Source organism: Heterocephalus glaber, unplaced genomic scaffold (assembly GCF_053883595.1).
Source record: "Heterocephalus glaber isolate CG9 unplaced genomic scaffold, H.glaber_assembly_v1.0 deba00000621, whole genome shotgun sequence".
NCBI lineage: Eukaryota > Metazoa > Chordata > Mammalia > Rodentia > Bathyergidae > Heterocephalus > Heterocephalus glaber.
Window position 1 is genome coordinate 24992139 of NW_028258153.1, and position 26329 is coordinate 25018467.

Below are 26329 nucleotides of genomic sequence, written 5' to 3' on the forward strand. Positions count from 1 at the left end.
CTGAGCAATGGTCCATGAATCCCCTAGAATCATTTGTAAAATGTGTGTTTTATCAGCATTTGTACTTTATCTCCAGGAAAGAGTTCAAGAGTTCATCAGATTCTCAATCACTTACCAGAAAGCATTTCTATTTCTTCTTTTAAATTAAAATTTTAGAAGGTTAACTAGTAGTGGACACCAGCCATGGAAACCTATCACTGTGTGAAATATTTTCTGGTTTGTAGTGAGCAGAGCTCTCTCTCTCTCTGCATTAGCTTTGTGGCTGTAGTTGATTTCCAGGCGGATTCCTCCACCCCACTGTTTTCTATTTGGTTGGACTGGGGCTGGATCAATCCTCAGTGATCACTTTCTGCCACCTTCCCAAGGAATCTTAAACTTTTGGGTGCCATTTTCCACTCTTTTGGCAACAAAATCACTGTGACTTTTCATTTTTCTTACATAGCCAATTAATACTGGAGATTATTTTCAGGTCCGAATTATAGGTATAAACTATTTTATTTAGGATATCTTTCCTACAAACTACCAAAGACATCTGTATTTGTACTCTTAGCCTTATTTTTAAAAGCTCTTGCATTAGTTTATTTGCAAAGTATTTTATAACCACTTAATATAACTGTTTTTTCAGTGTCAGTTTCTTTAATTCATTAAGTTTATTGGTACATTTTAGGTTTACAATATGATGACACTCATCGTTGGGAATTTGTACCTTTACATGATGTATCTTGATTCTTACTTTTTTCCCCATTCCCCTGCCCTCTCTTCCACCCCTCCACCCCTCTCTATTTACAAAGACTTTATTTCCAGTTTTTCCTTTTCTCATATTTATTCCATTCTCCTATGCCTTCCCCTTCCCCTTCCCCTTCCCCTTTGCCCCTTTTCTTCCTATTTCACATTATCTATTATACATTTTGATCCTCATTTACACTTTCAGTTTCTCAGGGTCAGTTTTAAGAATTCAACTTTCAGTGCATGCTCACCCTTAGTGTACTGCAGTAATCCTTGGGACTTTTGATTATGTGTGTAGTTTCTTGCCTAGGAAGTTTTCCTGATGACAGGAAGTATATTCTGATAGAGCTTTCAGGTCCCCTGATAGCTTCTTGAGCAGAGTTACATAATCTCTCTCTTATGCTAATTCCTTAGTCTATGACAGAAACAGGATTTCTCAGTCTGGAACAAACTTTTTTTTTTGTTTTGTTATGTTTTGTTCTTTTGGTACCAGGGATCAAATTCAGGACCCTGCACTTGTGAAGCAGGCAGCAGAACCACTGGAACAAACTTTGAGCTGATAAGTAATTGGCTCTGAGTTTATTCTGAAATGGATGGTAGCTGCACATCCCTCTAGGGCTTGAGTTCTTGAGGAGAAGCAGAAGAAACTATAGGTAAGGGAGGAGATAGGTCAGTGATAAGAGGCAATAGAATTGAACTTCTTAATTACTCCTTGCTTATGACAGTGGGATCAGGTGATGATTTAGAGAAGGGAAAATGGCAGTTTACGTTGGTCCCAGTTATAACTGGCCAATCACCATGGACAAGTTTTGTATGTCTTTTAAATGGTTTTTATTCTAGATAGAAATAATTGCCCTAGAAATTTATGTCTTGAATTTATTTATTCATTTATGAAAGCAATATGAAATCTCCATTGAATAAAATATGTGATTATTTAAATTTAAAAAATTTACTTCTAGACCTTAATACTCATTAATTAATTCGTCTTCAAATACTTTGAGCCCATTTCCAACTTTATATTTTCACTTTAATTATTGTGCAGATTTGCTTAATGGTTACCATTTTATCCCCTAACAAAGTAGAGAATGTTCATATGGATTTATGTATCCATCTCTACCTCTTAGCAAATATCCCTAAACCCGTAGTACTAAACAATCCCTGGGAAATCCATAAGTTATGTTCTTGATCAGTGCAGACACTAGAGTAGCATTGAGAGGAACTGGAAATCGCTCAGGCAGGGAGGTTCTGACTAAGGTTCAGAAAATTCAGGTGTGAATGTGGCACTCTAAGGATGGGGTCTTGACGAGGACACAGAGGAGCACACAGGAGACCAACCCCAAAGAAGCTCACTAGAGCAGAGTCTGGAGGGTGGACAGCAAGAATACTGGAGCAGGAGACACATTCAGGTGAGGCGGAGTAACAAAGGCCCAGCAGGACCTTTGGGACCAGAGGGTCAGGTAGAAACAATCAGCACCCACACTGAGAGGCAGCTGGAAAAGTTTGCTGATGCATGTTCTGAGCCTGGAAAGGACTCATCATTCCATACTGTGTGCTGGGCCAGAAGGAGCTGAGCGTGTGGCCACACGGAGCTGAGAATACAGCAAACAGGAGGAAAAGCAGACAGAGCTGGGAGCCAGACTGCTCTGGACGATGCCTTTGGTAACATTTCTTCTGGAGCTGGAATTGCTTATGTTTGCATTTTCTGGACATCTTTTTAAATTTGTTTGGTCAATAGAATCTACATTGCACTAAAAATCTTAAGCTTCCAACCCTTTTGTACTTTTTTTTTAATTTAGAAAAAAGAAACTGTTGAGATCCTTTTGTACTTTTTGATTCACTTCAACTTCATTAAATCTATCAAAAACCCAATAAAATGCAGCATTCTGGTCCCACTTTTAGTAGCTACTTGATGCGTGCTCTTGTTATTACATGAATAAAAAGGAGTAGAAGAATGACTGACTGCAAGAGGAGGCTTCATTGTTTGAGAACCTTTACCTTTGGGTTCTCAGTGCTTTTAGAAACAGCCTCATGAGATCCCCTTCCTTACAGATGAGCCACTGAGGAGAGCCAGGTACAAATCTATGCTTTGCTATATAGTTTAAAATATGGCCTTTGACTGTTGTATTAAGGATATTGCATACTATGGAGCATAGAGGTGAGTAATAAGCCAGTATTCATGTTACTTAGTTCTCTTGGGCCAGGGCTACTCAAAGAAGCCTTCATTTGCTAGTTGGATTTGTCATCTGAGAAAGTTCAAGTGAAAATTCACAGCACATGCTACTGATTCCTCTCCCAGAGTGGTTGAAAAGTGATTTCAAATGGTTCAAGCCAGGGTAAAAGAATGGGAAAATGTCAGGAGTAGAAATGGAGCTGATACAGACACTGTAGACTATTCCAAGAGTCATAAGGAGCAAGTGTCTGTTATCTATATGCTGGTGTCATCCACAAAGAAGTCTGATTTTCTATTAGGATGATTCAAAAGCTGGCTAGATACCTAGACAGGAAGATGTGTCATCACATGGTGCAGATAGCATGGGGTTGCTGGTGGTGAGCAGTTTTGGTAGCAAGAAGACATAAAAGCAATAGACTTGAGGTTCCTCCCTGGTGAGAAATAGAGTTCCCTTGTTTTGAGACATTACACAGTCTCTCCCAGAGTCTTCCTTCAGCACTGTTCTGTCGTCCCCTAAGCTCTTCTTTGTGGGATTGGCTCTCTTGCCTCCCCCCACCGTTTGGGCTTTAGTTATTTCCTTTGGCTTTTGGCTGGAGGACATGATGACCTCACAGATGGTCACAGCTCAGCCACTGTGCTCCGAGACATCTTTATTCTGCTGCCTCATTCATTTCCTTCACTGCATCCTTAAACCTAGCTCATTTTATTAGGTCATCCTGAATATTGTGGGGTCATCTGCCACCCTCCATCCATGTCCCCAAATAACTAGTTTTCTGGAAAAGTAGATTTTCATTTTCTAGGACTCCACTTTCTTATTTTCCCCCTCTGTCCCATGGCTATCAAGCCCATTAAATTTAGCCAACCTAAACCCTTTGTAATTTTTCTCTTCAGTGGCTCGCAATCTTATGTCCTCTCTGTTTTGGCAATAACTTCACATTAGGAATTTTGCACTTAAAATTTATTATAGTATTATTGGATCTGAGTCAGGGAGTGGGTTTTATGCCAAAATACTTATTGTTCCTATTTTGTTTTTAGCAAGGTGGAGATTCTGATATATGGCTATTTTACAAAGATTACGAGGAGACTCTGAATGAGCTTTAGAATTAGCTTGAAAAGGAAGAGAGGGAAAGAATTTTAAATGAAAGCAAGGGAATCTTCTGCTTTCCACCCTGATTATATTGAGGCTAACACATCCACTAATTTATGGGTCTGTAAATATAATAAATTTGCTAGCATTTAAGTTCATATTGTAGCCATCCTGTCACCCCGATGGAAGCTCTCAGAGACAGTAGCTACCTCACGGGATTAGCAGATTATAATTCCTCATAGGATTACCTAAAACACTGTGGAAATATTTATAATTATATTGTGAGCTAAACAGTAGATGCATTGGAATAGGTTTCGAAGTAGGAGAAAGTGCAAAGACACAGTAAAAGTAAATGGTTTTGCTGTGGTTTTATTTGGCAAAACCTCTTTTGAATGAAGATTCCCTTGAAAAAATGGGAGGAAAATATAATCAGCCCTGGGTATAGCATTGTGCCACATGGATCAAAAGGAAGGCTGAGCTTTTGATCCCTTTTCTCAGGTGGGGAATGGGATTTAGAGGTATGTCAATATCTACAAATTCAGTTCTAAGTGGTTGGGAAGAAGCTTTGAAGCCAACACAAAGCAGAAGGCTGGATTTCATTAAAAATAGTCGCTCAGGAACATGGCAAAATGGTGTGGGAAATTGAACTATGCTGGAACATAGGATTATGCACACACCATGAGATGGCTCTGCACCCAGCCACAGCACAGCTGTGAAGTGATTCTGTGGCAACTCAGTTTCTAGGGATGTCATGATGCTGGGGGCACAGAGACAATCTGATGCCTTGATGACTACTCAAGGACCAGTAGCCATAACCCTAACATTTGAGTCTTTAGACAGAGCTGAATGAGGACATTTTCTATGAAACCATTATAGAATCCATGAGGGTGATGACATAGAGTCATGAAGCCTAAAAACAGTGACAGGAACACTTGCTGAAAGTCTGACCCCATGTTTTGTTGCAATTGGGAAGTTAGCTTGGTGCGCATACCATAGACTGGTGTCTGTATAGAGTGGACCCTTAAGTTACAACTGGCCTGGCAGTTGTGGGTTGTTGGTGGTAGCAAAGGCTTGTGCCAGGAGGGACAGGCTGAGGAGTGTTGCAGGGGAAGATGTGAGAGCCACAGAGCATGATGACAATGTACCGGACGGAAGAAGGGTAAGGAGTTTAAGTGGTGGTGTTCCTAAATGTATAAACTCAGCCCCTTCCTCCTTTCATCCTGTACATTCTCCTTATGACTCTCAACTCTTATAGCGTCAATCCCTACTCATTTATTGATAGCCTCCAATCTCCAGCTCGAACCCACACCTGTCTTCTAAACTTTTAATCCATGCATTCAACTGATTATTAATCCCCCTACTGGAAGACCCAAAGTTGTTTCAGACTGAGTAAATGCAAAATGCAAAATTACAATCTTCTATCCAAATTTATACCATGTATTAGTCACTTTCTGTTGCTAGGAAAAAGTACAAGGCACCTGACAATTAGAGGAGGAAAGGTTTAGTTTTGCTTACGTTTTCAGAAGGTTCAGTCCATGGGTGGCTGGTTCCAATGCAGAAGCGGGTTGGTGGAAAGTCATGGCAAAGGAAGTCACCCCACCCATGGCAGCCAGGAGGTAGAGAGGAGGAAGGAACAATCCAGGGACAAGAATACACATTCCAGGTCATCATCCCAGTGACCTGGCTCCAACCAGGGCTCCTAATGGCACATTCAGGTATGAACTCATCAATGTATTATTCCACTGATGAGGACAGCACCCATATGACTCCATCACTTTCCCAAACCTTTACCTCTGTACACAGGAGACTTTCGGAGGACACTTTAGATCTAAACCATAACACATCTCCTCATATTTATAATATTGTTTAATGATACCTCAATTTACTTAGGTCACAAGTCACATAACTCAGGACCCCACATCATGCCACCTATAATCCTTTATTTTTTTACCAACTGCATCAGAATAATTACAAATAACTATTAATTCTGCTTCCCTAATGTCCTTTAAATCCATTCCTTTCTCTTCAATGTTAGGCCCTACCTTAATCCAGGCACCTGTCATTTCTCAATAACTTTTTTGGATCAAATCTCTTCTTCCCTTCATGGCACCTAGAACCATCTTTTTACAATGTGCATCCGCTCACTTTCTTACTCACGTCTCCAGTGACTGCCCTGGGTGAATGGGATGGTATTTAGACTTCTTGTCCTGTCCCCTCTTGGTTACCAGGTTCCTACCTGCTTTTCTAATTTTTTTCTTCCTTTCAGATTTATTGAAATATAAACAAATAAAATTTAAATATGTTTGAAGTGACTAGTATGGTGTTTGATATATACAGAAAGACAAACTGCATGATCTCATCTATATGTGGAATCTAAAAAGGTCAAACTCACATAAACAGAGTAGAGGGCTGCTTTTATTTTGTACTGGAGAGTGAACCCAATGCCTTCACACTGAACCATATCCCTAGCCCTTTAAAATTTTTTTAGTTTGAGACAGGGTCTCACTAAGTTGTCATATTATCTAGGCTGGGCAGTGATCATCCTGCCTCAGCTCCCCAGACTGCTGGGATTACAGGCCCACACCACCATTCCAGGATTTCTTTGCCAATGTTATTACCAACCTCTTACTGCTTTTTGAGCTCTAGTCATGGAAACTATCACCTATTTATTTTCCTGAATGTTTCATACTCTTCCATATGGATGTAAAATAAGTTTCACTTGATTTTTTTCTTTTTCAATTATTTTATTATTTATTCATTAAGTTTATTGGTACATTTTAGGTATACAATATGATAACATTCGAATTTGTGCCTTTATATGATATATCTTGGTTCTTGTTTTTTTCTCATTCCCCTGCCCTCCCTTCAACCCACTTTCTTTTCTCTTTCTGTATTGCTATTTCTTCTTGCCTTTTTGTTGAAGTCTACTTATCCTTTAAAACTGCCCAAATATGGGGATTCCTTTTTACTTCAAACTAAGCAGGTAGCAGTGAGGAAGATAATTGCTTAAAAATAACCATAAGCAATTATTTTATTTTCACGATTGTAAGGACTGTGAAGGGGATTGTCCAACAGGTAGAAGGACCTTAAGATGATGGAAGTGAAACTACTTCACTGAAGGAATTCCATTTAAGCCAAGATGTAAAGGATGCATAAGAGTTTTCCAGGCAGAGAGTGGGCCCAGCGCTCACTAGTCTGAGGAACAGGTTATTTGAAGACAGGGGGGAAGAAGCTTTCCTTTCTGGACACACAAGTTGTCTTCTTTGTAGCGTATTGGCTTGTTTGTGCTTTCAAAGTAGAATATAAGTAGGTCTTATTCATGTTCCTATTTCTAGCACCCAGCACAGAACCACCACGTTTCAATCTTTGTGAATAATTGTGATCAATGATGAAATAATGACCTAAGTTGATGGATGAATGGATAGGCTCAACTTGTTTAAAGGGCAGTATATATGGGTATCACAAAATTAAGGGAGAAAACCAAGGTGTTAAATATCAGCAGCAATAACAATAGCACATTTCCACCAGATGAACCAGTTATATCCAGGATCAAGAATAAAAAGGTAGAAATTTTGACACTGGCAAATCCATGTAAAGCTTAAGCCAAGAATTAGAAAAGTTTCTTGCAGGATACATAGTTCAGGGATAGCAATGAAATTCAGTCTTTTCTAGACTACTGATCTACAGTCTAGAGAAACTCTAGTGGACTATTAGTCTCATGCAAGGAGCAAATCTAGCCAGCTGCCCAATTTGTAGGCAAAGATCTCTTGGGAGATCCAGACTCATTTGTTTACTTGTTATTCTCTACAGCTATTTCTACTGTATTTCCTCCAAAATATGACATAATTGGAAAATAAGGCCTAACATTTTTCAGGATGCTCATAATATAAGCCCTACCTCAAAAATAAGTCCGAGTTAGTATCACCAGCTAGATGAATGCATGTAGTATATCCACTGCAAGACATGATGCATTGAATTATAAAATAATATAAACATATAATTGATATGTTATTGAAATTAATACTTAAAATAAATGATATTATGAATTGTAATTAAGTATTTGTAAATACCTAAGCAGGTGCCTTTGCATGAGAGGTAAGTGTCTATGTAAATAGATGAACTGGAGACTTATTGCCGAATGACCAATTAGAGTACAGACACAATGAATGAATAATGTGTGCATTTGATAACAAATGGACATGGTTGTGTCGATTATAAATCTTCATAATTAAATATGTCATATGTTGTAATGGACATACTTAATGCACTCGTGTGAAATAAAGAAACGTTTTCTGAATTTTGGTGCCTACAATGTTTTGTCACTTTTGTGTGGACCATCATTCTTAACTGTTGTCATTTTTGTTGCTACTCTTGTCTTGTAAATCTGTAATTAATACTTGGTTTAGTGGAAACTTTGTGAAGCTCAGCCTGCAAGAGGTAATATCTTGGGTGAAGCATTCATGGGATAAAATCACTGACAGCTGTGTTGTCAATGCACTATGAGCAGGATACATGGACGAGGACGTGCTCATTTAAAGAGATCTCTGTTGCTCCACATGAGAGATTGGGACCAATTATTCTACAGGAAATGGAGTCACAAGAAATTCAGGCCAGAATTCGGGGTTGGGAGAGTTATTACAATGTTCCAGAGGAGGATGACATGACTGTATTTGAATAAATGTAGTTTTGTGCATGAATAAATGTAGATTGTTGAACATAAAAAAAATAAGACATCCCCTGAAATAAGCCGTATTGTATCTTTTGGAGCAAAAATTAATGTAAGACCTAGTCTTATTTTCAGGGAATACAGTATGCTTTGATAGCAGAGTTGAGTAGTCACTACAGAAAGTGTATGGCTGGGGATTTAGCTCAGTAGCTGGGAATTTAGCTCAGTGGTTCTGCTGCCTGCCTTGTAAGCACAAGGTCCCAAGTTCGATACCTGGTATCAAAAAAAAAAAAAAGAAAAGAAAAAAGAAAGTGTATGACTTATGAAGCCTAGAATATTTACTGTATGGGTTTTTGCAAAACAGTTTGCTGACCCTTGGTCCAGAACATCAGCTATTTTCTCTCTGCCAATTGTTAGCAACAATATCATTGAATGCTACTCAGGCAATGTCCTAAATTCTTTACATGCATTAATTCACTTGAACTTTATGACAGTTCTGTGATGTACATGTTATTATAATCTCCATTTTATGGGAAAGAAACTCTCTGCACAGAGATTGCAAGTAATATGTCTGGGATCACACTGCTATGACATGTGCATTTAACCATTGACTCTATAAAGAAGCATCCTGGGGCCGGGGATTTAGCTCAGTGGCTCCAGTACCTGCCTCATAAGCGCAAGGTCCTGAGTTCGATTCCCAGTACCAAAATAAATAAATAAATAAATAAAGACATCCTCTTAAAAAAAAAGAAGCATCCTGTTTGTTATCCACAGTAATAAGTATAATAAATGGGTAAGAGCATCCTAGAGAGAAGAAGGGTGTATCATGTTTGTCTTAAACACAAGCCAAGGACTGGGTGGCTGGTACATCCTCACTGCTCGTTTCGAAGATTAATCTGAAAGTCCTTGGAAAGACTGTAAATAGAACGTGGCAACCATTTGTTCTTTTATCCAGGATGGACAGACATGCACCTAAAGTATCATTTAATTGTTATTTAATAAATGGATTCACAAATACAAAGTATTATTCTCCCATCCAAGCATGTTGTGGGCTATATTAACTTTTCATCCAACTGGATATGTTAACTGGGACTTCCTAACATTGAATAGCTCCATGGGACCATATTAGATTGTTAGGCTTCAAGTTTTCTCTTGGAATAATATGAACTTGTCTAAAGAAAATCCAAGGCTTTGAATTTGGAGTTAGAAGTAGTGGTCAGGATTATAATAGTAACATATATTTATGAAGATTCTTTGATTTGTCAAGAAAGAATTAAAAGGTGTGAGTAATGTGGAGTAACTCTTATTCGGAGAGAAAATAAAAGAGAGCTAGATAATACCTCACAAATGCTTCAGGGTCGTCATTTCTTCCTGTCTTACTCCAACAGAAAAATAAGGCACATGATGGATAGCTGTCAGAACCAGGATAGCTCATTCTCCACTGGAAGCAGAACAAGAAGGCCAAGCTGACATTGACAGATGTGTGCTGTGACACTAGTTCGTGCAGGATGAGCGTGATCACTGCCATGACTGGAGCGTGTTCTCATACATTAGTTTCCATTGGGGGAATCTTTTCCTTCTCTTGATGCCTGTCTTGTTTGTGACTGTTTTAGTTGCCTCAAGTGATACCCTGGCTTCTCTCAGATGGACATGAAGAGAACACAGCCATCTGTGTTGGACAGCATGGGGGTTCCCCTCCCTGCACGGAGGGAATCTGGAACAGATGATGACTCTCAGGCCTGGAGTCCAGGATCTGTGCCTGGAAGAACTGTTTGTTTGGCTTTGCAATGCGTGGTAGCTATTGAACTGCTGGGCTGCCAGACACTGTTAACTAATTGGATGTAAATAAATAAATAAATAAATATATATATATATATATACACACACACACACACACATATATATATATATATATACATATATATATATATCTGTTTTCCATTGTTATCATGAAATATCTTGGTCTAGGAGCTTTATGAAAAAGAGGTTTATTTAGCTCCCAGCTTTGTCCAAGATCGGGGGACACCTTGATTCTATGCATGGAGAAGACTCGTGGTGAGTGGTGTCACAAGCCGCAGCAGAGAATGTGCAGAATAGATACTGTGGTGAAGCTTGAAGAGCACAGGGAAGGGATGTCTTGCTCTTCTGTGTGTGACTCATTCTTACGGGAACTAACCAGGGTCCCATGATAACTGTTTATCTTCTGAAGCCAGGTTCCCCAATGGCCTAACCATCTCTCTCCAGGCTCCACCTTTGAAAGGTTCCACAATCTCCTAACACCATCTCACTTGGAGAAGATGTAACACTTGTACCCTTGGGGTCACACACAAACCACAGCATTGGGAAGAGGCGGTCACCTCCTCAGCTACGTCAAATTGGGCCAGTCTTCACTTCACCCTCATCAACTCTGGGGCTCTTGGGGATGACAGCCTACACTGTCTTTGAATCCAAATCTTCTGCTAGCACAAGGCTACTATGATTTTATTGCCAAGTCAAAGAGAACTTAATATGGCTAATGATAAACTTGTCATATGAGGAATTTAGAGCAGTTCAAAAATAATTCAAATTATAGAGTAGGAAATTTAAACAACTTTGTTAGAAAATGGGCCATATCATCTACTTTTCAGAGATTCATCTTCTGTTTGACTACAGAATGGAGCTCCATCTGTTTTCCAAGTATGCTATTGACCATGTCAGGTTACTTTTTATTGCCATTATATCTTTAATTTTGACAGTCAACAGATCTACTAAAAATAGAATTACAGAATCATTTTAATTACAGCCATTTCAATTGCTCATCAACATAACAATGAAAAATGGAAGGAGCATCACAACGTTGCTGAGTTGTCACAGCTTTTAATAGCTTTCTGTGAGTGTAGCGTGTACTACCAGCTAATTTTATGAAGATCAATTCTTGCAGATGGGATACGTGTGCTTATTTTTAATGATCTATCAGTACTGAAGGAGAATGGCAGGTTGAAAACATAAGAATTTTAATTTTTTTTAAGGTAATCCACCCCATTATCCACATTGAACTATTAGAAAGAATGTTTTTATTTTCTTTCACTTTCTTAATGTTTTTATTGTTGTTGTTCTTATGGAAAAGAGATTGGGGATAGCAAAAGAAGCAAGCAATTAAATTTTTCTAAGAGTCATAGCCAAGACTGTTTCGAATAAAGTGCCTAGGAAAGACTTTGCACATCTCTAAAACTCCACACAGCAGCTTATTTAATGCTGCAAAGAAAGTGGGTAATTGTTCTGTACAGGTCATGGTTAGCAGGAAGGACAGTAGTATGTTCCAGGGGTTTCTCCCAGTCTGCAGAATTGCCCCAAACAGAGGAAGACTTATGATCATCTGCAGGGACTTCACCTGGCCCTATTAATCCATTGGTAGGACTGTGGCCACAAGTCAACAGGCACATACATCAGCTTTCTATCATTTTGTTTATGAACATGACCATGAGTAAGTGCTAGAAATCTTCCCTCTTGAAATTGGTTTTTTTTATAACCAATATGTCTTGTCTCACATATACAACTTCATAAACTTTTAAAAATCTAGTGTCCAAATCATCCTGTGTAATCATTTCCAATGTATAGAACCTGAAATTTCCAGAACAGAGAAAAATATTTTCTCCTATGAGCTTTATTTACATGAAGAAATTGTTTTAATACTAGGATATGATTTGGGGCTCAGAAATGCTTGTCTTGGGATATCTATATGTATGATCCCTTCTGAGTAAATTTATAGTAGTTCAGTTAGTATGTAAATGTTACCAAATAACTAATTGTCATTCTGTTTGAATTAATCAACTCTCCAAAGTCTAAGAAATGATCACTTGGAAGTGGATCCAAGTTGTGATGGGGTTCAGGCTTTTTAGTTTCTGAAACTTTATTTAAGAAAAAGAATACAAAGTTGCAAATGCTAAATTTGGCAAGAAAATGAATATTTACGTAAGATAAGAAATCATAAGTTATGCATCTAAAGAAATGTATAGATATCAAATCATCACAAAATCCTGAAAAAGGGCACAATATTTTTATTAATTAATTTCTTAATGTACTTCTCTAATTGTTGCATGTTTTAGCTGCATTCTCTTTGCCTCTTTAACTGACAAAAATTACTTATTTTTTATGGAGATAATATGCATGTATTATCTTTCTTTATCATCGTTAAATCAAAACTGATTGGAAACTTTATCTCATTTTAGCAGCTCTATTGGTAATATTATGCACATGCTTAGGTCTTTTGTTGAATTATGAAAAACTTCACTAAACTTTACTTTGTATATAAACTTTAGGCATTTTAAGTTTTCTTAGGCAGTTTCTATTCCGAACTATTATTTGATTTGACAGCACTCATTAGTTTATGATTAACATCCACACACAAATTGTACTTTTCTTTTCTATAGCATTCATCTGCCTTTGTTTTTTTATTTCTGCTTTGAGATGGTCCTTGTTATGGCTTGTATTTAGATATCTCTCCAAAGCCTCATGCAGTCATAGGTGGGGCTTTTTCAGAGGTGGCTGGATCTAGATTGTGTGAGGGTGGAACTGATTCATGGTGCAATGCTAGGCTCAAAAGCACTAGGATTAAGGATGTGAGTGCTACCCAGCCCAAGTAGTCTGGATGAGGTAAAAGGGACCTAAACATACTGTTAAGGCCCCTTGTTAGGGCCCGGGATTTAGCTCAGTGGTTCCACTGCCTGCCTCACAAGTGCAAGGTCCCGTGTTCGATCCCCAGTACCAAAAAAAAAAAAGAAAAAAAGAAAAAAAAAGGAAAAGGCCCCTTGTTGCTCTGCTACTTTCTGTTCCCCATGAACTGCTGCCCCTGTGCCATGTGCCATCCTGCCTTGGAGCCAGCCAATTATGAACTGAAACCTCTAAAAACTGTGAGCTAAATAAAATTTTCTTCCTTTAACTTTGGGTGTTAGATATTTTGTTTCAGCAGTGAGAAAAGTAACTAAGACAGTCCTTGTATAATTCTTTTTTCTCTTGTTCATGGTACCGATTCCTAAGTTGTAGTTTCCATTGTGATGTAGTAATCATTTTTATGACATTGAAACTTCCGCCAATCTTCATTTTCAGTTTATATTTTGTTTTTTTCCTTCTTATCACAACTGAATTTTAATTATCAATAATTTTGAAAAAGGTAAGATGAAATTAAAGTATAAACAAGAATAATTAGACACATTTTAAATTACTGATGTATGTGATTCAGCTAAATGTGCTGTAATCACATTAATCATGTTCCTCATAGAATGACTTATTAATGAATATTTACACTCTTTCTACAACAGTCTGTTTCATTGGGCTAGTGATGATATTATGTGCTATTTTATCTAGAACCACGAGGCTTTATCAAGGCAACATGTGTTAGATATTCTAAGATACAACCTAATATCTTGAGATGAATAAAACATGTGGAAGCTATAGGTTTGTACCCTACAAATAGAAATTTTGATGAGTTTCATAAAAAAGAAGTGTCATTACAAATGAAGAAAATGCATGATGGTGCATTTATATTTACACATTATCAAGTATATTCCTGAGAAGAGAAAAATTTCAATTTTTATTATGCATTCATGCAAGCAAGATTTTCTGTGTAAAATACTATCCAAAGCAGTTTCTGGATTTCTACACTTTAAATCTTCTTTCTGACCGATGACCACATAATTCTGGTGGTGGGTAAACTGTTGGACATGATAACGTTACAGTAATATTTGCAGCTGTGCATTTCCGTCAATGATACCACAGTGGGCTCCAGTGAACTTCTAGAAGTCACTTCTACACTGCAGTGGTTGGTTATAACCTAACAGAAATGATTGGAATCTATGTAAATGTGTTTTATTAAACCCAAACTCAGTGCATCTGTAATGTAACCTAGCTACAAACCATGATTCATGACTACACCAAAGTTATCCTACACAGGAGAAAAATGTGGCAGACAGGAATTCAGAATGAAAGAGGCAGTCATCTCAATAACTGCTGTCAAATTTTCACTATTTGATGACATCACATGGGGCTAGGATTTTCTCTGGGGGCCTATAGGGCATGAGCCTCATTAGGTCACAGCTTACCTCGATCTAGGAAAGACCTTGGTTCTCTCCCTCCCTCTCTCCCCCTCTCTCCCCCTCTCTCCCCCTCTCTCCCCCTCTCTCCCCCTCTCTCCCCCTCTCTCCCCCTCCCCCCCCCTCATTTTCCTGCTAGGTTCACTCTGTAGTGGCTGGGGAATGATTTCATCCTTTTCATATAAGAAACAGCACAAACTTATTTTGAGAAAGGAAGCCTGTGGACCAGTGGAACAATGGTCCATATATGGTGTGGACTTGACATGTCTCAAGGAAACAACTTCCCATTTGCTAAGTGACTCTTAATTGAGTTTATCAGCTCCTTCTACCACTTTCTGTAGGAAATAATGCCTAATACTTCTGCTAGAGGGTTGTAGTGAAGTGCATTCAAGCTAAATAGACTTTCCAAACTGATATACTGCTTTAATGGCTTCAGTGTTTGGGAAATGCATCCTTAAATAGTTTTACATGTTGATGTAAACATCAAAGATACATTAAGAATGGATTAGAGGATGCCGCATTTTCTAAATTTATTTGGTCCAGAATTTTCTTCCTTCCTCCCTTTCTTTCTCCTTCCCTCCTTCCTTCCCTCTCCACTCTCTCTCTCCCCACTCCTTTATCTTTCTTTTAATTCACAGGGTCCCTGTGGATCTGCTGTTGTGGAGAAATACAGTGACTGTATTTCCATTAGCCGTGACAAGGTGAGGATTCAGGCATGGTTTTTCCTGTCTAAACAACTGATATTATACACAAAGAAAAACACTTATGGTCCAATGACAGTACTGTTTTTAATAAGAATCTGTTCTGAATAAAACCATAATTATTCTGGAATCTATGATTGCTATTATATAGATTTTAAACTACCAATTCACAGCAAAGTTTCAATGAATTCTAGCAACTCAGGGTGCAGAGTGGTATTTTTTTTTTATTAATCTCAGTTGTGGAATATAAACCTTTGTGGTCATTTTAGACATTTGTTTGTGCTGTGACCCAGATGTCCTGTAGATGCTTGCAACCAGGTGCAAAGGTGAATTTAGAAGAAGAGGGAGAGCTGAGTTAGAAGTAAGAGTTGAAGCATATGGTACAGGAAGAAGGAAAGAGGTATATGGAGAGATGAAGAAGTGATGAGGTCCCCGCTGTGTCAAAGTTGAGAATGCAGTCACCTGGAGACAGCTGTGGTGCTGGCCAGGTACCACAGGTTCTTTCTGCTGCACAACCAAGCCTCAAAACTCAACTCTGCTTCCCTGCCATTGCTCAAGTTTAGCTCTCCTTTGTATTGAAACTGACTCTCATTTTTCTAACTAGATCCCTTATCTGAGTCAGGGCTCAGTAGAGTAACAAATTTTATGTAATGATATGGTAAACTTAAAATGGTTACCTGAAGAGCTAGGTGTGGAAGAAGGCAAAAGGGCTGTCTGTGTGCTGGATGGCCGAAAAGTCCAGTCAAAGGTGGAAGACCTGGAGCTCACTGCAGTCACATAGATGTCTGAAGAGTCTGTGTTGGAAGGCTGAAGGGCCTGCACTGGAAGTGGTGGCAAATACTGCAGCTCCTCTGAAGAAACCAAAGCCAGACTTCTTTCTTCTGTCCCCCTTTATTCCATGCAGGCTGAAAGTGTGTGCCTATTGGTCTGTGCCACTCACACCCAGGATGGGTCTTCTGTCTTCAGTAAATTCATTCTGCCACTCAGGGAAGTATGCTAATTCAATCAACTGGCATTTCTTTTTTTTTTTTTTTCTTTTCTTTTCTAAATTCTTTTATTGGTACATTTTAGGTATACAATACATTTACATTTATCATTGGGTGCTTGTACCTGTACATGATGTATATTGGTTCTTATTTTTTCCCTATTACTTGTGTGCCCTTTACCCACTCCCCCCTTCCCTATTTACATAGACTTTGTTTCCATTTTTTTTCTTTTCTCATAATTTTTCCTTTCCCTTCTTTCTTTTCCCCTTCCCCTCCCATCACCCCTACCACTTTGGGCCTCTAGTTGATACAACAGTTAACTATCACACCTTACTTTGCAGTTTATTTTTATTCCAGTATATTCTCCTCACTACTGCCAGAAATACCTTACAAAATGCATATGTAAAAATGCTATGGACATTCACAATAGCTCTTGGAAGAAAGGCCTGCAGGACTGCAAAGCAGGAAGAGTGATGGAGAGAAGAGTTGGCCAAGGCTGTGTGACAGGCAACAGCAGAGTGAATAGTGTCCTTGCTTGTAGTGTAACGTGCATTGCATAGTGTGCATGTGTCCCAGCCCCAGTTCCCGCTGTACTGCCTATCAAATGGCTCTAGGAATTGAGATGAAAAGTGAACTGCTACTGAGGAGTTGAGTTAGTGCCCTTCCTATGTTGATCTGAGCTCATCAAATGCAGATGGCCACAGTCTAAGAGTAGCATTTGTTCACTTATCCACGATCCATTGTACCAGTATTTCCTTCACCTTTCCTAATGTCCTTTCTCTCCATGAAGATCGTCTCCTTGTTTGATGTGGCTTCTGAGCATCTTACTGAAAATCAAAGCCTAGCATGTGAAATGGGGAGAAGAGAGAAATGGTGAAGAAAGAAAGATGAAGATTTTGAAAATGCCATGCTTCATACCATGGAGAAAAGTTATTTCTAGTTGGAATTAGCAACAAGGAGAAGAATGAATGGAATCAGAGGTTCAAGGAATAACATTAGGAGGATAGCTTGAGGGTCATGAAGGCAGGAGATCAGAGTTTGCTCCTACAATTTTTGGCCATGTTGGTTCAAATGTAAAATGCAGTTAATAGTGTTAGACACCTTAGGATGATCTCAAGAGGGTTGTAGGAACACTTTTTAGTAAGTAATCGAGTATTAAGACCAGAGGAAAAGACGAAAACATGCTTCTTAGAGGTTTTCACATTCTCTCTATCTAGCCTTTTGATACATACAAGTGTGAGTTAATGTGCAAGTATTTGAGACTGTTTTACCTTCTAAAGAAATACCATCTTTGAGAAAGTTAAAGGATTGTTACGGAAAACAGAACTTAGCTTCCAGAGTGTGGTCTCAAAGAGGCAGAAATATTATGAGTTGAAAGTTCTTGACAGCAGAGCTTCTTGCTAGACTTTTAGAGGGCATGTGTTGGATTGAAGTGAGAGAGAGAGCTCCACTCTGGCCTTTCAGTGTGGGGATTTGGTTAACAGTCAACAAAAGGGCAATTTTGAAGACAAGCTGAGCCAGTGTAAGGGCATGTTGGTTTCCTGTCACCAGTATCAACTTATGTTTATAAGGTAAGAAGAATTATCAGTGAAATGGTGCACAGTCAACAGAGAGAACTCGGTCAACAAAATGAAACCAAAACCACCCTTGATGTTTGGGGTGTTATTTCTTTTTTTTTTTTTTAATATTTAAAACAAGCAAAATAAAAACTTAATGCCAACTTCAAAGTTGAAGGAACCTGGAAAACTTTAACTATCGAACAAGATTAGGGAGTTAGGTAAGGGTAGGGGCACTTGGTAATTTCTCAAGCTCTGTGAAAGCAGACAGAAAATGCAAGCTCTCAGCTACAGAATGAGTGACAGCAAACACTCTTGTGTTTATACTGTAAGCACTGCACATGGGCACGTCACACACGCAATGTCACAGTGTCACAACTCCACTGTGCCAACACAGGTGAGCTCCCAATAGCCATCACAAACTATCGGAGCATAGCTATTCCTGTCTTATGTTTTAGGCAAATAACTGTGACATGGCAATATAAATATTGATTTTCTAGATTTCGTAACTGCTAAAGTTTTCAGGACTACATTAGATGCTAATTATAGGTGTATACAGGCCAATTTTAAAGTGCGTATTAGAGGATAATAAATCCTGCAGAAGCTTCAGCCTCTGTAACATCATAGGTTAACAATTTCACAAATTTATAAACATTAAATTAATAGGAAACAATATTTAAAAATTCTCTAAGAGACATTTAGTTTCTTATAGGCTTCTTCAATGAACACTGACATGTTCTTCATCTGGGATGAATTATGAAGAACATCCAAGTCTTTTAGAAGAACATTCTGGTTTGGAATTAGCATCAAAACTTCTTTCTGCAGTGTGGGTGCTTTCAGACTGTGCTGAGAAAGCTCTCTTTTGCCTTTTCCTCCTCTTCCTCTATCTCATGTGTCAGAATTTCAATTTTGTTTTTTAGACTCTGAATATTCCCAGTCACTGACTCTGTAGCCTGTACTATTTTATCTATTTCTTCCTGCAATAATGCCAGACCTTCATTATCTCTGTCTTGTGCTCTTTCCATTTTCAGTCGACTTGTCACATTAGTTAAATATTTCAGCTTTTGGGGAGGGGCTTTCAGGGTTTCACACAGTTGTAGCAACCTTTTCTTCAGGCAGTTGAGATGATACTGAATTTGTTCTTTTTCTTTACTTTTATTACTCAAAATTGCTATTATTACTGCTTCCATCATAGTTTGCAAATGCTCCCTCACATTCTTTGAAAGAGGTTGCCAGGTTTTTCTCTTGTTGGATGCTATCTTTATCTGCTTTAGATTAATATGATTTGTTTGTCCTGCAGAAGACATGTGCTTTGGATGATATTTACTTCTTTTTATTGTGCTTCTAATCTCTTTCTCTGACAATTCCACTTCTTCGTCAAGTTTTCTTTTTGATTTTGTTTTAATTGTTGAGACTTTTTCTTGGAAGCATTTGCTTTACCAGGCATCTTGATCTAAATAGTCCAATTATGATGCTTTAAAAAAAACTAGACAGATTCTTCTTGAATGTGTCTGAAAACCACACTAAGAGGAATTCACGCCCAAACAACCAAAACACCACAGGGACCGGAGGGGTGTTATTTCTTTAGGTGGGAAATTCTATTGACAATCCATGGAGAACAACTACTTATAAGAAAAATGCTTTAGAAGCAATAGATTATTCTTGGCTTAATAAAATTATGTCATAATGCTATAATCTCCTGAGGTACTATCTTAGGGACATTGATCATACCATGTGAATATGGGAGGCAACAAAACTTGATTTGTTTTTCTGATTAAATACCTGGTTTATTTCAAGTGGAATGATGATTTCACTATACTAACTGCTATTCAAGAAAAGATCTATTAAAGAGATCAGTGGAAATACTTTTTACTTATAGAGTTTTAATGTTTGAACCCATCTTTAAAACTCATTTTTTGTATTTTCTTTATGAAGAATAAAAATAAATAAAAACCTAGCATTGACTTATGAGATTCGTTTTCTCAAAATATGTTTGTAGTAGACAATGAGACTTAATGGTGTTTGCAAAAGGACAGATTTGTGTTGATATTAGAACATAGGTCCATGTTCTCTGTATGCAGGTGAGTCCTTGCAGGACCTTGCTGAGAAGGCAGACATCAGGCTGAGGAGTTAATTAGTCGAGTTATGTTCCAATGCTTGGACGTTCATGGGAACTGGCCTGTCAATTTCTCCTGTGTAATTCAAAGTAGTAACATTTATATAATTAGAGAAACTCATCTAAAGTAGTCATTGCAGTGCAGTAGTCCTCATTACAATACAGGAGTCTCTGTCAAGGTTGGACTGCCACTGTAATCTTTGCCACTGAATAATTCCTTTGAATAATTAATGTCATTGACCTCAACAGTGGCCTGGGTACAGGACATTTTTCAGGATCTGTGGTTTCTTGATTTCTTCCCACAGGAGTTCTCTAGCATGGAACAGAAATATAGCAAATTGCAAAAGTCCTGCTTATTAACTAGGAGAAAGGACACATGTTTGAAGACAAAATGAAGTCAGGTCACTCATAGGTAGTATTTTCAATGACTGTATTTATTGAGTCTGTGACAGCCACTGATTTTAAAGGCACATCACTATTTTAGGTAATACCAAAACCAATGCTTCCCAGTTAAACTACAATTCTGTGTTTCTTCTATCTTGAAAATTTTATTTGATATTATCAAGACACCATTCTAGACTTAGATTTTTCTCTCATCATTTATAATCTTTGTGCATGTATAGTAAGGGAAATAGAAGCTAAACAAATTGGTCATTGTTGCAGGAAGATGTGAAATTGCAGTCATTCCTCCAGGAAGAATGTTTTCTCTACTGTTACTAGATTGATACTCTGATGCTCAGCATCTATGTCTTTCAGCATGTACAATCAGATTTTATTTATTTACCAGTAATAATGTCATTTAAAAAAAGGCAGCAATGAAACTCATCATTTCTAGAACCAACAATGAAAATAAATCAACTAAAGTGACAGCCATATGTCTATGTATGACCAGGTTTGTACATGTGCAGGTAATTATACCTTCATCACAACTGCTGCTCAGGTGACAGTATTCTAAAATGTCATCAGTTAGAGAATGCATCTCAGTTTCAGAGATATTTAATAGACAAAAGGAAATGGGAACCCAGTTTTGGTGAAATATGGTAATTACAGAGCTATAAGATAAATCTCTAATATTTCTAATTCCATGGGATGAAAGGGAAGAAGGGTTGGTCAGAGTGTATTTGACTTTAGTCTCTGGATGAAAATATTTCCAATTCCAAATGAACTCTGGCACAGAGGAGGTGCTTAGAATGACTCGCTTTAGGAAATGAATGGAAAATTTCTATTGCATTTCCTATTCTGAAGGATAAATCAGGACCTTACCATTGCTGCTGTTGATTTATAATAACAACATACGTTAATTCTGATGAAAGATCATCAATGACTTCATAATCCTAATATGGTTATTTTTATTTTTATATTCCATCTTAATGTTCATCTATATCCATTATTAGTTTTTATAATTGTAATCATAATGATGAATTATCATTTTGTTCACTTGCACTGAATCAAGTCAGTATAATTATAATTATATAGCTGTGTAATATTTCACTGAATTATACACAATAATTTGTTTAAACATTCCTTATTATTAAACATTTTGATTACTTCTTATGTTTTACCACCTTTGAAGGAGCTGCAAATAACATTACTATGCTCTTAGTTTTTTTCCTCTGTTGAGTTAATCTCTTTAGGAAACATTCCCAGGAGTGGAATTCTGGGGTTGAAGGGAATGATAAATTTTTATGGCCCCTGGTATCAATTGCCATAAAAACAGGCTTTCATAAAATTTCAGTAGCAATTTCTCCTTGATGATTGTAAAGGACAAGGGACTGTTTAGCTATTTCACGATACTTGGGTGCTCCATTTTCTGAGTGTGTCATCAGAGGCATTAGAAAGAGCGAGAAAGACAAATGAGACACATTGCTGTGGCTGAGTGACTGCAGTGCTCCCAACTTTATTATGGCTAGCAGTGAAGTTCCTCACTCAGCTTTGCGCAATTGGATATAAAGCTCCAGTGGGCTCTGAGGAAAGGGAAATTAGGTATTAGTATGTAGGATATGGAGCAAGGGTCCTTTGGATCCTTCCAGATTGGATAGAAAAAAAAGGTAAGATTTGGTCAAGAAGAGTGGTTCACAAAAAGTAAAACTTACATAATTATGGTATGGAATTGCCCCATTCAGAGGGTAAAAAAGATGTTATTTATTTTATTGAGTTAAAGATAATGTACAACCACAAGCTTTGAAAAACAACAGTAGCTATACCCACCAAGTAGTCTGCAGCTTAATTTTTTTTTTTTTTTTTTTTTTTGGTACCGGGGGATCGAACTCGGGTCCTTGTGCTTGCAAAGCAGGCAGTGGAACCACGCAGCTTAATTTTTAAAGGCATATGAAGATGATGTCTGAAATTCATGGAGTAGAATTCAGGACAAAACCATATGCCTCATTGGGATGTGTGCCATTTTGGAATTTTGTTACAATGCTTTAGGCCATATCCTCCTCATTATACTGAGAAAATTAGCAATTGAAATGACAGATATTTTGTCACATGTACTGAAAGAAAACATTCAACAGAGAGTACAATTCACACACTTCCTTTATTGGCTGAGATCTTCACATCAGCATGTGACACTGTTGACCTGTCTGTTACTACCTTAAGTAGAGATCATCCTTTGGAATTTTTATCTTCCAATACATCCTTCAGTTTCATTTATTGTACTTCTCTGCGCCCAGTTACAAAGGACCTTATGCATCTTTTTGAGAGAAAAACCAGGGCCAGGAATTCCATCTGTGCCTATGAGAAAGCAAACAAAACAAAACAAAGCATTATCTCTAGAGGAAGTCATCATGGTTGCTAGAACACAGAAATTACTATCTGCTATCCAGTGTTAGAATTATAATTCTTAATCTAAAAGAAAGTCTCATAATGCAATGTGATGTTATTATACCTGAAAGATTAAATCTGGTACAATTTGAGTTCAGATTTTCAAACATGTTTTTATAGTACTTATGATAGAAAATGGTAAATTAAGGGGCCGGGGATTTAGCTCAGTGGTTTCACCACCTGCTGCACAAGTTCGATCTCTGGTACCAAAAAAAAAAAGAAAATGGTAAATTATCAAGTCTGGGTCTTTGTATTTTCATTGTTCACTTGATTGATCCTAATATAAAGAAATACATTTCTTTGGTTATGAGCACAAATACATTCCCTTGCTTTGTTTAGGTGCAAGTGACAAACACATGGTCAACAACATAAACAATAACAACAACAAAAAAGGGGACTCATTGGGTCATATTATAAGAAAGTCTGAAGAACTTTGGGTACAACTTGATCCAGAGCCTTGGATAATGTCATCATTTTTCTGTTTTAATCTTCATTTTATGGCTATGCATGTTGTGTGTGTGTGGTTTCCTTTTCTACAGATGCTGCAGACATGGTAGGAAAGATGCACAGCCAGAACCCAAAGTAGACACATTATGACTTACCTAGCAAAAGAGGGATCCTTTCTGGGAGCACCCAATCTCAAGATATATTTTAATTGGCCATGCAGGTGTCATTTGACCGTCTTTGAAAAAAATTCTCTCATTAGGAAAAGAATTCATTCTGATTGTAGAATCTGAGTAACATTTCATCCACTGGGTAAATGTGCTTGGGCATTGGGATCAACAAACCTACAGAAAAAAGTGGAATTTGGGGGAGGGCAGCAAGGAAAGGGAAGGTATTCTTATGAAAAGAGGAGGAAAGAACTTGGGACAAAACCCATGAGCAGTCATCACAAGAGTGTTTTTAAATGCCAACAAGGGACACTAAAATGTTGCTTCCATCTGAGGAGATCCTTTTTCAGTATTTTTAGTTTCTTTGGGATAGGCATTTGGTAATCTCCTATATCATCTGATATCTAAAGAAAGTTACATGTTTAGATGTCTGTATTAACTGTCTACTCATCCCTGTGCTTAAATAAATGTGATCAAAGGATACCAAATTTAGAGGTCTAGTGTTTGGAATGATTTCCTAGTTTTCAATTGCCTTGGGTAGTGAGCTTTGATGTGATGGGATTTATGCCGATGCACAACTTCATTCTATAACTGTATAGTTGGTTTTCAGTGGTCCTAACACCAGAAATCAATAATGAATTTTATATGCTAACTTCTGCTCTACATACTAGCATAATTAAGAGAGATATATCACAAGCTCCAATGTCAAGAACTTTTCTCTTGAGAGGGATTTAGATATCATGTGATCATTTTTATATACTTACTTTTCAATGTGGATGCATTATACCAAGTGACTGCTTTCTAATTTTTCCCTGAGGAGTCATTATCTTGTAGCTTTCCTAAGTAGCAAGTTTTCCCTCTAGAATGCACTTCTCTGTTCTTTCGATAGTGTGCTTGATATGTCCTTAAGAAATCTTGACTGCAGGACTTATCAGCCACTTGAAAACAAATATAAATTTCTTTATACTAGCAACAGACTGGTGAAATGCAGGAGGCATGCTCTCTGAAGATACTGACTTCTCAATATTTAGCCTACAGTCAGTCCCTCCAGGCTTATGCCAGCTTTCCTGTGGTCATGTTGAGGATTTGGACTGAGATGTGATTAACCCGAGGAAAGACAACACTTCATAAGTCTCGGAAAGAATGTTTGATCTATGGTATATGGGGAACACTCCAGTTTTTCTACATATTTTACTTGATGTTGAGTTCACTTTCTCCCTCCCTCCCTCCCTCCCTTCCTTCCTTCTTTCCTTCCTTCCTTCATAAGCTGTATTGACTTAATAGGGTTCAAAATGAGAACTAATCAAGGTCTGAAACAATAGCTTTACATCCTGTTCCCTAAGATAAATAGTGGTTCATTTAAAGAATAGGAGATACCTTCACAGTTTACGGAGCAAGATATTCATGTAAAATTTATTTTGTAAGTACAGGCAAATTATAATTTAAAAATTCAGATTTTGAGAAAAATCTAAGGTAAAGATTCAGCTCTAGGAAAAAACAATTTGCCAAAGTTTCAATTAAGATTAAAGTCTTGTGGAAGGGGTGGACAAAAGAAGATTTCTTGTAAATTTAAGGAATGTTCCTCTTTTCAAAAAAATAAAAGTAATGAATGAATCAGCAAGTCTCAAGTTTTGTGGATGCTGAAATGAAGAGAAAAAGTGAGCAAGGTGGATGTTGACGCATTGTTTGTCACACACATTGGTGACAATGGTTCTTCAGAGTTAATGGCTCTGCTTGATGGACGAGGCTGAGAGCTTATGGGTGAAACATTTTTGTCTATACTATCTAGTTTTTATTCTTCAGAACAGTTTTGGTTTTGTTTATTCTCTCAGTTCTTACTCACAGCTCTCCTGTTTCCATTTTGAGTGATTCCTTGATAGACAGACAGACACACATCCATATTTTTCTGAGTCTTTTTTCTTAATTTTAAAAACATCTTTGCTATGTTTTACTTCCTTGATATATTATTCTTATTCCATTTATGAACAAGTGAATAACATTTATCTTAGATGACAAAGGTAAGAATAGTTTTGATCATCTACACACATCAGGCAAAAAAGTAAATCTTAAATTTTGAAACGAAATAAGACGTGGAAAACTGTGTCCCCTCCTAAGATTTTAGGTGTTTCTTATATCATGTTTTTTACCCCTTGTATTATGAATACTTTTTCTCAAGGAATATTTAAGATATAATAAAAATCTTGTACTAATTGCTTTTTTCATCTTTGCATTAAAAAAGTTTGCTTTGTTTCATACATTTGGTTCTTTAAAATTTTAAAAAGTTGATAAAGCAGATTTGCAAAAGGAAATAAGCAAAAGCATTAACTGATAGTTAATTTAGGAAAGTATACTCTAACTAAAAGTGTATATACAGTAAGTCACTCAATTATATATACTTAATAAATTTTCAGTCTCTACTACCATGTCAAATAATGATATATTATGCATATATTTCCTGAGCAAACATGAGATGTTAATTGTCTTTCTTATTATTTGAAGGAAAATATTAAAGCGTTTCTTGAAGAGCCACTTACAGCAAACAGCTCTGAGTGATGCTTGTGAAACAGTTCAGGCAGAGCTCACCTCAGAGAATGCCACAAAGAGTATATTCTTTCTTTAACTTTCCCTTTTTTGAGGCAAATGGCAAGATAAGAAAAAATATCTAAGCAGATTAAAACCTCAACCATTTTTACTTATTCTTCATGCACTGTATTCATTTATTAAAATTATACTGTGTTAAGCCTGTTGATAGCATTGAACAAGACTCAGAAGCTTCCAGTTCATAAAGGATGTAGGTTTGGAGTAGGTAGTTGTGAATG

The 26329-nt window shown here is 37.4% G+C and overlaps 1 pseudogene; it reads right to left on the reverse strand.

Annotated features, from left to right (window-relative positions):
* Positions 1-18647: 18647 nt before the first annotated feature.
* LOC101706138 (centromere protein Q pseudogene) lies at positions 18648-19524 on the reverse strand (annotated as a pseudogene).
* Between the last annotated feature and the right edge of the window lie 6805 nt (positions 19525-26329).